Raw genomic sequence first — 13,688 nt, 5'->3', positions numbered from 1 at the left:
TATCCTAATGGACTATATGTCTACATTTATTTTCATGGTTTTGACTATGTTTAATTACTTACCCACATAGACTGTGTGTGCATGTTTGTCTTTGTGGCGTGAGTTATTTACCCTCATAGATAATGTGTTCATCTTTATTATCTATTCTGTAAAGCACTCAAATTTTTTGTTTTTAATTAATTTGTGAGATTTATACCTCATTGATTTTATTTAGTAAATGTTTCTATTATTATTTATTGAAACTATTGATTTCTCAAGATCAAATGACAAGGTTGCTTTGTTAATGTAAATTTGATGGATCAGTATTTCTGAGGTTTTCTAAAATCTTCAAAACCCCAAGTTTGGTTATTCTAGCACATTGAGAGATTTCCTCTTTAATTTATTTATAACTACTTGAATATGTTCATTCTTATTATTTCAAATTTTACCATTGAAATGTTACTCACTGGTAAACTATTTTTGATCTTAGACATTATAAATGATGTTATGCCTCCAGTTGACGATTGAGTGGCTATCTTGCAACTTGAAGTGAAGAAGTTATTAACTAGCCTTGATATAAGAATTTAAATTATAAATTCATATTTTGTATATCTTATTCCAAGCACTCCATGTAAGTTATAGTTAGGACTTTCATATGTATATTATGCATGATTTGTCTGATAGAAGGAGAAAATCTCCCTGTTGATGCTATTTTATACCCAAAAATGCTAGAGTGGAAATTTCAGGAGGCTATTATTTTAGAGGAAGTTTTGTCAAACTTTTTACAAAAGTATTAAATCTTTTATTCTTATTACTTGTATTGAAAATGGTTCGAGTGGTTGTCAAATATCTTAATGATTTAGAAATTAGAGTGTTTTTTTTTAGTTGAGACTTTCAAAATATGGGCTTTGTTTTTATATTTCACAATGACATCTTATTTTCAATATGTGATAGATTTTAACTTCTAATTTTTAGGATTAGTATAACTCTTGGGATGAGATTCTTCAATAAAATTCTTGTTAAAGCTCAAAATTTAAGGAAATTACTTGGACTAATTAACGTGGTTCAAGATCAAATGGCACCCATTCAAACTTAGAACTACCACCCAAGAGGTTTGATTGGTACGCATACATCCTGATTAAATATGTCAAAAAAAAAAAACGTACTATTCCTAAAATCTGTCATCCCACGCATCAAGCTCCATGCAATGTTCAAGAGATGTAACCCCCGCCCCACGCGAGCAAAATATAAAAACTTAAAATTATATTTTTTTAATATATAATATACATTGTTGCTTGTGAATTAAGGTATATTTGATTGGAAGTTTTTGAATGAGAGGGGAGGGGAGCTACTCCCCTTCTCTTATTTGGTTAGTGTCTGATAAAAGAAGAGAAGAAAAGTCCCTTGTTTGGTTAAAAAATTAAAGGGGGGAGGAGAGGAGAAAATAACTAAAATTAATTTAAACATTTATTTTAAAAATCCTAAACTATATTTGATGTTGAAAGATTATGTATTATCTTTCTTTCTCTCTTTCTTATAATAAAATAAATTTTATCACCTTACAAAAATTAATATATAATTTTTTTATGTATAAAATTTTAATATTTTTCATTAGACTCACTAATAAAATATAATATTAATGTATTTGTTCTTCAATTTTTTTTATTAATATAAGTTCATATTCTTAAAATAAAAACTTAGTAAATTATAATATAACAATTTTTTCAAAGTGAAAAATAAAAATCAAGTTAAACTTGATAACGTGATATCCTATTTTTATTTAAAAATATTTTAAAATTTAATTTAAAAAAATTAATAATTAAATTATGTTTTGAGGAAAATTGATGCTAATGATTTTGGGTAACTTTTTTATGTGAAGAAAAGCCGAATATTAAAGTCCATTATGAGTTTTACTAAGTAGAGAAGAGAGGGTTCAAATTAGGTCATGAGAAAAATAATATACCCAAAATTAAGCTATAGCCATTGAAGAGAAAAACAGAGAGAAAACTATTTTCGCATATGCATAAAGCCCAGAAATAGTACACACATGTAATTTATGTGTTGCAAGCTTGAGTGATGACTTGGAGTATTGAATGTAATATATTATGAATTATTATGAAATCATTAATTATTATGTAATTATAAATTATTGTGGAATCATGAATTATTCTTGAATCATGAATTGTTGTTATTATGAAATCATGAATTATTGAGAAATATGTGATTTGCATATGTGGTAAAAATATTGAGAATATGAGACTAGAATAATCATAAATGTGATATACATGTATGATATAGATGGGTGGGAATTCACCATGTGATTTAGGAGAGTATATTTAAGTCCACATGACACGGACAATATCTAGGTAGTGCTTAGAGTTGTTTAGCTGTGGCATCGACTCTGATAGTAGTTTGATATAGTTTTAACTTAGCGATGATACTCACCCCCACTGATAATTATATGACCCAATGATACTCACTTTAGGAGTGGGTATGTGCATTGAGAATTATATGACACTTTATAGGCGAGAGAGTCAATGGTCCAAGTTTGGAGAGTAATGACTTTTGGCCAGTGTAACATCCTGATGTTTATATAATAAAAAAATTGTGGAATTTAGGTTTTGAGGAAAAAATGATAATAATAGGAATTTATATTATTTGAGATTATTTAGAAATAATATTATGGTTCGGTATTTAATTATGAATTTAAAAATTTAAATTTAAAACCACAATATTTAGTTAAGATATAATACATAAATAATTTTTTATTGTGTGTTAAAAAAAAGAGAAGGTAGAAGGAACAAAAAAAAAGGGGGGTGGAAGGTTGTTATTTCTAAGTCCCACATTGGTTAGATGAGGGAAGAGAAGAGGTGCCTTCATGTATAAAAAGGAGGGGGTGTGTGCATTAGGAAGCATGAGAGGCTAAGATGTAATTTAGAGGAAATTGCAACTTTTGGCCCAAAGGTTTGAATAATTAAATTCGAACCTATAGTTTTTTTTAATATAATTTTAGGACCACAATCTCATTTTTATATTATTTTTCTCTCTTCCTCTCACATTGCTCGGCGTTTTTCTCGCAAGGGGGGATTATTTTCTTTTTCTTCAGGTATGTTCTAACTTTCCTGTTTAGATTAGCATTTAAAAATTTATTTAATTATAAAATTAATTTTATAGTTATTTTCTAAATAATATTAGCTTTCTAGTGATATGATTATTTTATAGGATAGAGTAAATATTCTGATTAGAATTTTTTTCTATAGGATATTTAATCTGATGATATGATGGATTAAAAATATAGGTTAAAACTCTTAAAGATATAATAAATATTATAGAATACTTTCTTGAGGTTGAAACTCATGTTTAAGAATTTTTGAGTTAAAATCTAGATCTATATGGTCGAATTTATGTGGAATCTGAGATGTAGGGATGAACCTCTGATTATTAAATATTTATTTAAGTATGAATAGGTATTTTTGAGGTTATAGAAAGGTGATTTGAGGCTTCAGGATAATTTTAAAATTTTTAATTTATTTTTGGGCGAATTTTTAGAATATAGAAAGATGAAATTGTGATACTAGAAGTAATTTGAGGCTTAAAAATAGTTTATTAGGGTACGAGAATTTTAGAAAAGAATTTGAGAAGTTAAATGAGGCATAAATCTTAAATTAGTGTTAATATGGATTATAGATCTAAGACTTTCTAACTCTTTAAATTAGAGTTATGTATTTTAATGTAAAATTAATACATAGTATTATGAAATAACTATGTAGATTGTGTTGACAAAGATAGTGGTGAAAGAGGAGTTGTGAAGGGGAACTTGTTATTCAAGACACAAGGTAACCATTATTAATGTGTTGTGATGGGTGTGTTTGTGAATGGTTATGTGTTGTTTTGTTGTTTGGAAAAATTATGAATTGTTGAAAATAAATACTGTATATACTTGTTTGAAATTATTGCCAAGTGGGTCAAAAATTTATTTTTATTTATCATGATGAGATATTATTGTTCGGAAATATTCCTGTTTGGATATTTGAATGATGCATGACTTGTCAGGGTATTTTAATGTATGGTGTTAATGGGAATTTCTGTTCGGTTAATTATTACCACGTGGTAAGCCCTCATTGGACCCAATGAGTGGCGTGTCGCTTGGTCCAACTCACCTTTGGCCGGGTGATTTGGCGTCCGAGCATGGCGAAAGGAGGATATAAGGTGTAGTCATGCAAATTAAATACTTGTTCGGTTTGTTTGAAAGTATTGTTCGATTAAATGTTTTGTGTGCCCACTTAGCAATCGCATGATTAGTTACATCCGCATGCATCATTACATATTAATTTTTGGTTACTAGGACTTTTAAGTCTCATTCCCCGTGGTTAATATTTTTACAGAGCGAATCCGGCCGAGAAAGCACCAGAGGTGTAATTATGGTTTATGAGACACCATCTTTTACGTTGCCTCTTATTTTGGATTATACAATGTATCTTGTGCCAACTTAGGACATATCTTGTCTATGGAGCATGTAAACTCTAATCCTTTTTATTAAATGCATTTATATGTCCAAGAGGATTATGTCTGTCCCTTTTGATTCATGACTTAATTTGAATAACATGCTATGAGGATTATGTCTGTCCCTCATAGTTCTAATTGCTTTTTGAGATATTTTAAGACCCGTGGTATATTGTCTTGGATGTATCATGGTAGAAATTTTTCTACCATGATAAGGGTTCAATGAAAAAAAAATGATTTGTTGAATTAATAATTTGCGAAAAATCGGTTTGTAAATTTGAGGGTGTTACAGCCAGGTTACCACTTAAATATTGGAAAGATTGGGGCGAGTCAAGATATATAGATTCAATTCTATTACTTTATAAATCATGGACTCAGTTAGAAGGAATAAGGAGGTTATAAGGTGGTAGATATCATGTATGCATATTTATGTGAATATGTGGTATTATATGTGAATATGTGGTATTATATGTCCTTTTGTGGTTTAGGGGGTAAGAATGTTATGCTTACACAACCTTAAATGCTATTTGAATATATGTTAGAAGTTAAAAATTTATTGGCTATTAAGATATTTATCTCACTTCTCGTTGTTAATATTTTTACATGTGACGCTTTGTACATGTAAAGGAAAAAAAATCAAAGGCATATAATCAGTAATTGATTGTAATGCCTTTATGTATATGTGTAGATGATTTATATTACGTACATTTATATATTGCCAACTAGGACTGTCGGTCCATATTCATTGTGAGTATATGTTTTTGATGGATTAAATTGACTACTCCATCTGTTTAAAAATTTAAAGTATTTTTTTAGATATTGAATGTTAAAAGATGTAAGGCAATTTTAATTTTTCAAAGTATAATCATTACCTTTTTTCAAAAGTGTCCTTATTAAATATATATCATTTTATATTTATTTTAGGGTAAAACACTGTTCATTGTAAATTAACAGGTGTGTCACAGACGTTGAGTCTCGCTTGATAACAAAGAATTCCCCTCTCTTACCACAATTTACCTAAATGTAAAAAACACACAAAGGTAAAATAATAAGTGTTTGGTTAATACTAAAGGATTACAAAGCGTTAAAGTTTACAAGATTGAAAATGAAATTAAACCCATGCGTAAAAGCTACATGATGAATCTAAGAACTACATATGTGAAAAATTCAGGATTTGGGTAGGTGTCATTTTTCTTTGCAATTTTATCCTCCTTTTATAATGATTAAGTCGCGGTAGTTGCTCCTTTGGAATTTGAAACATACTTGCAAAATATCAGGGATTCACTATGCATAGTCTACCAAATTCATGGCACGATCAACCCACAAACGCGTTCCATTATCTAACGGCCAGCCTGTGTCTCCAAGATACTCATGAATAATGGTCATGTCTACCAATGGTCTAAGTAATGGCTCCAGACTTAAAGGATTCAAAGATCCGTGCTTATTTGACTAAGTTATTCTCTTGGAATCTAGACTGACCCTTTTGTTTAGATTGCTTATTGGGCTTGACTTTTTAATTATTCAGCCCACTTAGGTTATAGCCCTCTGTAGGTGGGGTTTCGATTTTAGCCTAAATAAACACATTATTAAACAGGGATAAAGTCTGAAAAGATAAGGTTATTTTGAAAACAAGTAACCACATTTTTTGAAGGTGCGATTCGGTTAAAAATGCACTATATTTTTTAACGAAGGAAATAACTCTTTGAGTATGAGCCCCCATGATTAGTTAGTTGAATAAAAGATGAATTTATGATTATGTTTGTCGAATGTTAAGAAGTATGATGTGATCATATTAAGATGTGGGATTAGTGATAAATGTTAGCGGCTTAATAGTAAGTAGGAGCTTATAGATAGGAATAAAATTGTTAATTTGTTATTCTCCTACCCTCCCTTCTAAATCAAACAAAGGTTTATTAAAACTCCCGCCCTTCATCCCTCCCTTTCCGTCTCCTCTATTAAAATCTCTCCCCTCCTTTTAAACTAAACACACCTTAAATTATTTGTGATTTTTGAAAAGTTATAGGTGAAGTATACTTTTAGTTCTTTAATTTTATATAAGATTTCAATTTGATTATTTAAGTTTGCAAAGTATATTTTTAGTCTTTTAATTCTAACATCTTTAGTTTCAAATGATTATTTTTTATGTCAATCATTATTATTTAAAAAAATAAACTTAATATATTAACATTTGAGAATGTTTTGTCGATTTTTGAAAGTTCAATAAACTAACAGTCTTAGAGTTAAAGGACTAAAAAAATACTTTATAAAGTTAAGGAATTAAAATAAAACACTATAAAGTTAAATAATTAAATGTGTACTTTAGTCAAAAGTTATTTATAATTTATGGAAAGTCAGTTTTGAATGGATACTAAAAAATATGAGAGAATCCCTAATTTATCGAATATTTACAGTTAAGACTGTTTATGTTCACTCATAATTGACATTTCACATATTAAAAGTAGCATTTCTTAAATTCATAACATATTATTCCCAAGCCACCAGGGATGTATAATTTTATAAAACTATCTATTCATTCACAATTAAATTTTTACATATTCACATTTTCCTAAAATTTATAAATGATTGTGTTTAAATTCATAAGCTCATAAGTGATTAAATATAAATTCATAAAATTATCTATTCATTTACCATTGACTTTCCATTAATTCAAGAGTAACATTATTTGAATTATGAATCACATTCCATTAGTTATTTTAATAATTATTTATTATAAATTATAAATAAAAACTAACATTTCAATAATTTATCTTTTTAGCAAAATTTCAATAATTTCAAGTTGTTTAATTATTATTAATACCTTTAGGAGATGTGTAGTTTATCTTTCGCCCTTTGAAGAAAACAAGAACAGAATGGCTTAGAATTAGAAGTGTGAGAAAGACGTGGGATGTGAATAAAAAAAATGGGCATGGAAACAAACAGGGGAGTGAATGAGATGATGAACATCCTAATCATACGTCATACGTGTCAATGACACATGCGTTGTCAATCGAGATGGTGACACGAATCCATACCACATGCGTACATGGACAACAACAGTCAGATTCATAGGTGTAAAATCAAGTAATGTATGTATAGTCACGTGTGAATGCATCAATTTGTATTTCTCTTACGGAGGGCCCACAGGGAGAAATCGAATCCACTCTGGCCTCTCTCTCCACATATAATTGAACCCCCCCCCCCCCCAACCCCCCGAAAATGCATTGGATATGAATAAGTGTAGTCTGACATTAATTTTAGTGTGGAGGTAGATGCCCATCATTAATTTTATTTATAAATTATTTTTAATATATTTTATTTATAAATTATTTTTAACATATTTTATTTATATTAAGAAAAATTTTAAAATTTATTAATTATATCTTAAAATTTAATAAATTTTTAATTTTACTCCTATTAAATATACATACTTTAATAATATATTTTCTCTCTTCAACTTTTAATAGACAGTAAAAAAAATTTATGATAAAAATTTAATGACATGACTTATAAATAAAATTAATTTTTTTTTATTTTGTAAATAAGATCAGATAGAATATATTCTTAATTCTGTGTTGTGACAACCCAACTTTTTTTTTTAATTCCTTGAACATCAATAGATCATGCTAATTATCACGCATTTCACTTTGCAATAACCAAGACTTTAAAAGTCGCCGCTTCACTCCTCCGTTAAATGGCAATCTCGTCCCTAAATTACAAATCAAGCAACACTTGTAAACTCACTTTTAATAAAATATTTTTAAAAATAATATAATATACTATTTATTACTAATAAAAATTAAATGAAATTATTAATTAATCATGAAATTATAAAAAAGAACCTTAAAAATTATAAAAAAATATCAAGAAACTTTTTTTATATCATTATCTGTAATTTTTTATTTTTTTATAATTTTATTAGTATTTTTCTGTAACATTTGAAGTTATTTTTATGTCAACTATCAGTTAAAATTTACCTTTATTAACGGTAGATATAACATTGTATTATTTTTAAAGATTAAAAAATCTCAAATATTTATAAGGTTATAATATAGAGATCAATTTATCCTTTAACTTTTTATTAAATAATCATCATTTGTTGTTTTAACTTTGAACGGATTCACCATCCTCATAAGACCAATCATTTCGAGATTCACCGGCCAGAAATAAAACTTTGACAATTACTGCTCGAGCCAATCCACGCTACTTCTTCTTCTTGTTTTTTTTTTTTCCAAATAAAAAACTGTTTTAATGCAGTACTCACAAAATAATATAGTTGTTGGGGTTTGTTTAGGTGCAGGTAAAAAACAAGCCCCTCTATTTTAATATATTATATACTTTTCCTTATATCCTTGAGGGATACTAGGGGTTTGTTTAATTTGATTACTATTTTTATTTTCAATTTTTTTTCAAAAATTAATTTTAAAAATAAAATAAAAAATAAAAAATATTTGATCATATTGATTTAAAAATCATTCTAAATTTAAAAAACAAAAAAAAAATAGTTTTGGTATTAAAATCTTACTCCTAACTTAATATTTTCTTATGAAAAACAAAGACACATGCATATATGCATGCGGACTAATGTGAAGGATTAGTTATCCCAACAGCCACCCCCCCTAACTCCCTTGAAGAATTGATGGCAACAATAAAAGAGTGATGATGGTATAGACAACACATGGCAGTTAATGACGACGTTAGCAGCGGCGGTCGCCTGTAACTGTTGGTAGTGGGCATTCATGACGGCGAATAGAGGTTGGCGGCGGCGGTGCAAGACGGGAACTTATCTATTGGGGTAGTTTTTACTTCTTAGTTGTTATATGCAGTGCTTTTTTCAAAAAATAAAATAAAAATAGAGAATATTGATCATATGAAGTAGAACATTCATATAGAACTACACATCAGTTACAGCATTCACAGACAGCTTTTTATGCAAACTTAATTATTATTTAGATTTTCTTTTACATATCATTAGACATCATGGCACAGTGTTTTACATATCACATAGATGCATAACTGTTGGGGAATATTTAACCTTTCGTGAAAATGCATAATTTGAAAAAGCTAAGTATGCATTTTTTTAATATTTTAAAAGGTTTCTTATATGTAGAATAAATAATAAATGATTTGATTTTATATTGACATCATATCAAAGAGTAGTGTTTAAGTACTGAATATTGTAAGAAAAACACATAACATCAAGTTTTAATCTCCATTATTTAGAAATCCTTTTTTTGTTGCACTCACCGTCTATCATAAATTGACCTCTCAAAAGAAATAAAAGGGCGTGTGTGAAAGGGGCAAAACAAGTCAGAATTGAAACGAGCTTCCTAAAAAATGGACCACACAAATTGATGGAGCAGCACAAGTAACTCATAAAATAGTCTCTTGAATTTAAAATATCCTGGAGGAACCAACGAGCATTTGATAAAGTTGGCAATGACTAATATTGACATTATTTAGGGTGAAGGTTTGAACCCTAGAGAGTGACAAACAGAATAATTAAAGTGACCTCAAAGAGGTCATTCCATCGGTATCCATAATCACCCTAAGATCTCCAATACGAGGGTCTATATTTAGTCTGGAGCGGGCAATGAACCTATGATACTCAAGATACTGGGCGGTCTAGTGCAAGAAAACAAAATCTTGGAGGAATGTTTCTCGATTCATTTTCTCATAAAATAAGATTTACCATCAACAAATTTTTTAATTGAACTGAAAAACACTTGCTGAGAAAGAATCATTGTTAAGATAAAGAACATTCAAGCGTAAATAATTAAATTAAGAAGATCATATTGAGAAGATGTATCATAAGAAACTAAAGTTAAACCTAGAACGAATGTCAATAACATTTGATCCAATGAATAAGAATTTGACTTATAATATGTAAATTTTTTTAATTTAAATCCTATAGATAATGCGAGGAACTTATTATTTGATGATCTATAAGTGTCTTTGTAAACAACGTGCACTCTTATACTTACATTTTTGAATTACTTGTGTTTTTGTAATTACAAGTAATTGAAAAATATAAGTCATTTTTAACCAAATTTTACCCCTCAATAAAGTAGTTACTTGTCTTCAAACCAACTCTATCTTTTCATATTTACTCTTATTTAATAAGATTTTTACCTTAAAATAAATATAAAATAATTTATTTAATAAGCATATTTTTTTTTAAAAAGACAATGATTACACTTTAAGATTTTATTTGATTCAAGGGGAGTAGAAGTGAGGGGGGAGAGAGGGGAGGGAATGGAGGGAAAGGGAGGTGACGGAAGAGGAGGGGAGGGTCCTCCAACCAAATAGATCCTAACATAATAAAAATATTTTATATTTTTTAATATTTAATTTTTATAAAATATTTTATATTTTTTAATGGATGAAGTAGAATTTAAAGGCGTGCTTTTTTTCCTTAAACCTTTGGCCCTCTTCCTCTACCCAAAAAAAAAAAAAGGTGAGCCTTGACCTTGGTAAGTTAGTAAGATTAAATTTACCTAAACTTCTGTCACATAAATAAAAGAAAATACGCTTAAAATTTCACCATTTTAAACAGGACATCACCCTGTGGTTATTGAAGCCAAAAGTTTCAAACTGCCAAGATGTGCAATGGAACCAATAGCAGGAGTCGTATGCAGATATGAAGTTAAATTATGAAGATTAGAAGCGAAAAAAATGATTGGGCATTGGAAAAGCAAGTGTGAGGGCACATGGGGTTTCAAACGAAGGTTGAATGGGAGAGCAAATAGACAGCTCACAGCTTCGGCTTTGTTGACCTTTTCTCCGCCTTCACGTTCTTAGACATTGACCACTCCAACTTACACGGAATATCATGCAAAAGCCCCTTTTCTTTCTTTTGAAACCGGCATTCCAGTGCCCACGATGACGGATCACTATCTTCCCCCTGCTTCTTGAAACGTCATGAAGTTCGAAAGTTTTTTTCGTTTTAAATAAAAACCAAATTTAGAATAATTAAATTTTTCCTCTTATTTATTTATTTATTCTCATTTTACTTTTTAAATTATAATTTATTATTGTCATTAATTATATAGCCGGGTAAAATTTAAAAGTTACAAATCCTTCTACAATTTCAAGGTTATAACCGATAGTTTTTAATAAGTGCAAAATTTGCTAATTTTGTCTCATATTTAAGACAGGTGTAGTGTCTATATATTCTCTTTAATTCTATTTATAATTCACTTTTAGCATGTTTAATTGAAATTAAAAAAACCTTAACCTTTCATTAACTCTATCTTTTTAAATTTTCACATTTACCTCCTGATAAGAACAAAAATAATAATTTTTAATATTTTTCCTAACATTTGATAAGGGAATAAAGGTAAAGATGAAAATAAAAAATAATTTTTTTGGCCAAAGAAAATAAAAAATAGTTGAAGTGCCCTATAAACATGACTAAAATTAATCTTTTCTTTCTGTTATATAAATAGAACCAAACGAGTATGTATTTTCATATATTCTATCGATTAAAAAATATAAAGTATTTTTAATCAAACTAAACTCTTAAATAAGTTAGTTAATTGTTTTTAAATGGATATCATATTTTTATATTTGTCCTTATTTAATAAGGTTTTTATTTATAGTTGAATGATTGAGTGACTTATTTATTAAGTGTATTTTGAAAAAATTCATTAATTACTTATTAAAAAATTAAAAATATATTATATTTTTCACATTCTAATTTCAGACTCCGGAACCCACACTCCTGGATCTTATTTCAGTAAATTTGGGTCACTAAGTGTCATTTTAAACAGTGTTTGTTTATTGGATATGGATTTTAGTTGGAATCTTTTGCACTCTTAAGTTGGACCAGGGTTATCAGCAGCGCCACTCTGCTGGTGTTGTTATGTCAACATATCCAGATATTTGAATAGTCCAAAATTTATTTTTTTTTATTTTAAATACTTAATAATCAATCATCTGAAAAGTAATTGGTGGAAAATTATTATAAAATAATGATTGTAATACTTTTATGTAAAAAATAAAATCTGGTCCATGTAATTTGGAATTTTGTAGAGTCTAACAAATCAGCTGCTATACTAGCAGATATAAAGGCACAACTAAATTCATTTTTTTAAAATTTTTTTCCTTACCCATTCTTCTCTTTCTTTAATTGTTTTTAATTATATTCATTTTGCAACAAGTATTGTTTCTCTAGAATAGGCAACTTTTAAACTAGGGAATGAAAAGCAATCAGAGGTCTAAATTCAAAGGACTTCTGTACAGGAACGTGTTCCATCGAAGCAGTTGGGTGTATGAGGATGACTGAACAGCCAACTTCAAACGGCGAAGTACCCAATTTTGCAAGGCGCTGAGAAATGTGAAATCACACAAACACTTCTAAACTTTTTGGTAAATGATTGACAAGTCAAAGACTTTACTTCTTGGCCCAAAAAAAAGAAAAGCAAAGCAAAGCCTTTATTTTTATGGGCCTACATTACATTTTGGGCCTTCATGCTCATTTTTCTCGTTTTGGTCCAGTTCCAACACCCCTTTCCCTCCCCCCAATTTCAAAAAAAGGTAAATGTGAAAAATTTAATCATTGACTATTTTTCAGGGATCATTGAATATTCTATATTATGAAGTAGTGGAAAAAATATATATGAACTAAAAAAATTGTAGCATTCGACACTTTTCCATCCGTTGAGTAAATGTTTGTTTATTTTTTTTGTGAGGCTTGCATCCATTACATGACCCTCCTCATCTCCTTTCATCTAAATCTCCACTTTTGTCACTTTCTTCAATGTCCTCCTTCAATAGCTACTCCAATGGATGCTTTTGAGTGACTAAGTAATTGAGTAAGTACTTTCATTCTCAAATCTTTTTGATATATATATATATATATATATATCTGTATGTGTATGCCTTTTGGGTAGAACATTGAGAAATCACTCATCCTTTCTTTTTTTTGGCAATGGCTTTCATTTCTTTCTCCTCCATCTTCTAAGTCTATTCTCCATCTTTCAAGGTCATCGTCGATAGGGCCATCATTAGAGCAAGCAACAAAATGGAGAAAAAACTCTTAAAGTATAAATTCACATTGAATCTCTATCTATAAATTTATAAACCACTTTGTTGTTTGTGTGTCAAACAGGAAATGGCCTTCAGTTCAACAACTCCTCCTTCTCCCTTCTCCAGCAATGACAATCTCTACTTGGAAAATGGGAAATGGTGTCGTTCATTCTTTATGA

Source organism: Prosopis cineraria, unplaced genomic scaffold (genome assembly GCF_029017545.1).
Source record: "Prosopis cineraria cultivar Desert tree isolate PC_DT_omini unplaced genomic scaffold, ASM2901754v1 PC13, whole genome shotgun sequence".
NCBI lineage: Eukaryota > Viridiplantae > Streptophyta > Magnoliopsida > Fabales > Fabaceae > Prosopis > Prosopis cineraria.
This window is presented reverse-complemented; position numbering follows the sequence as displayed.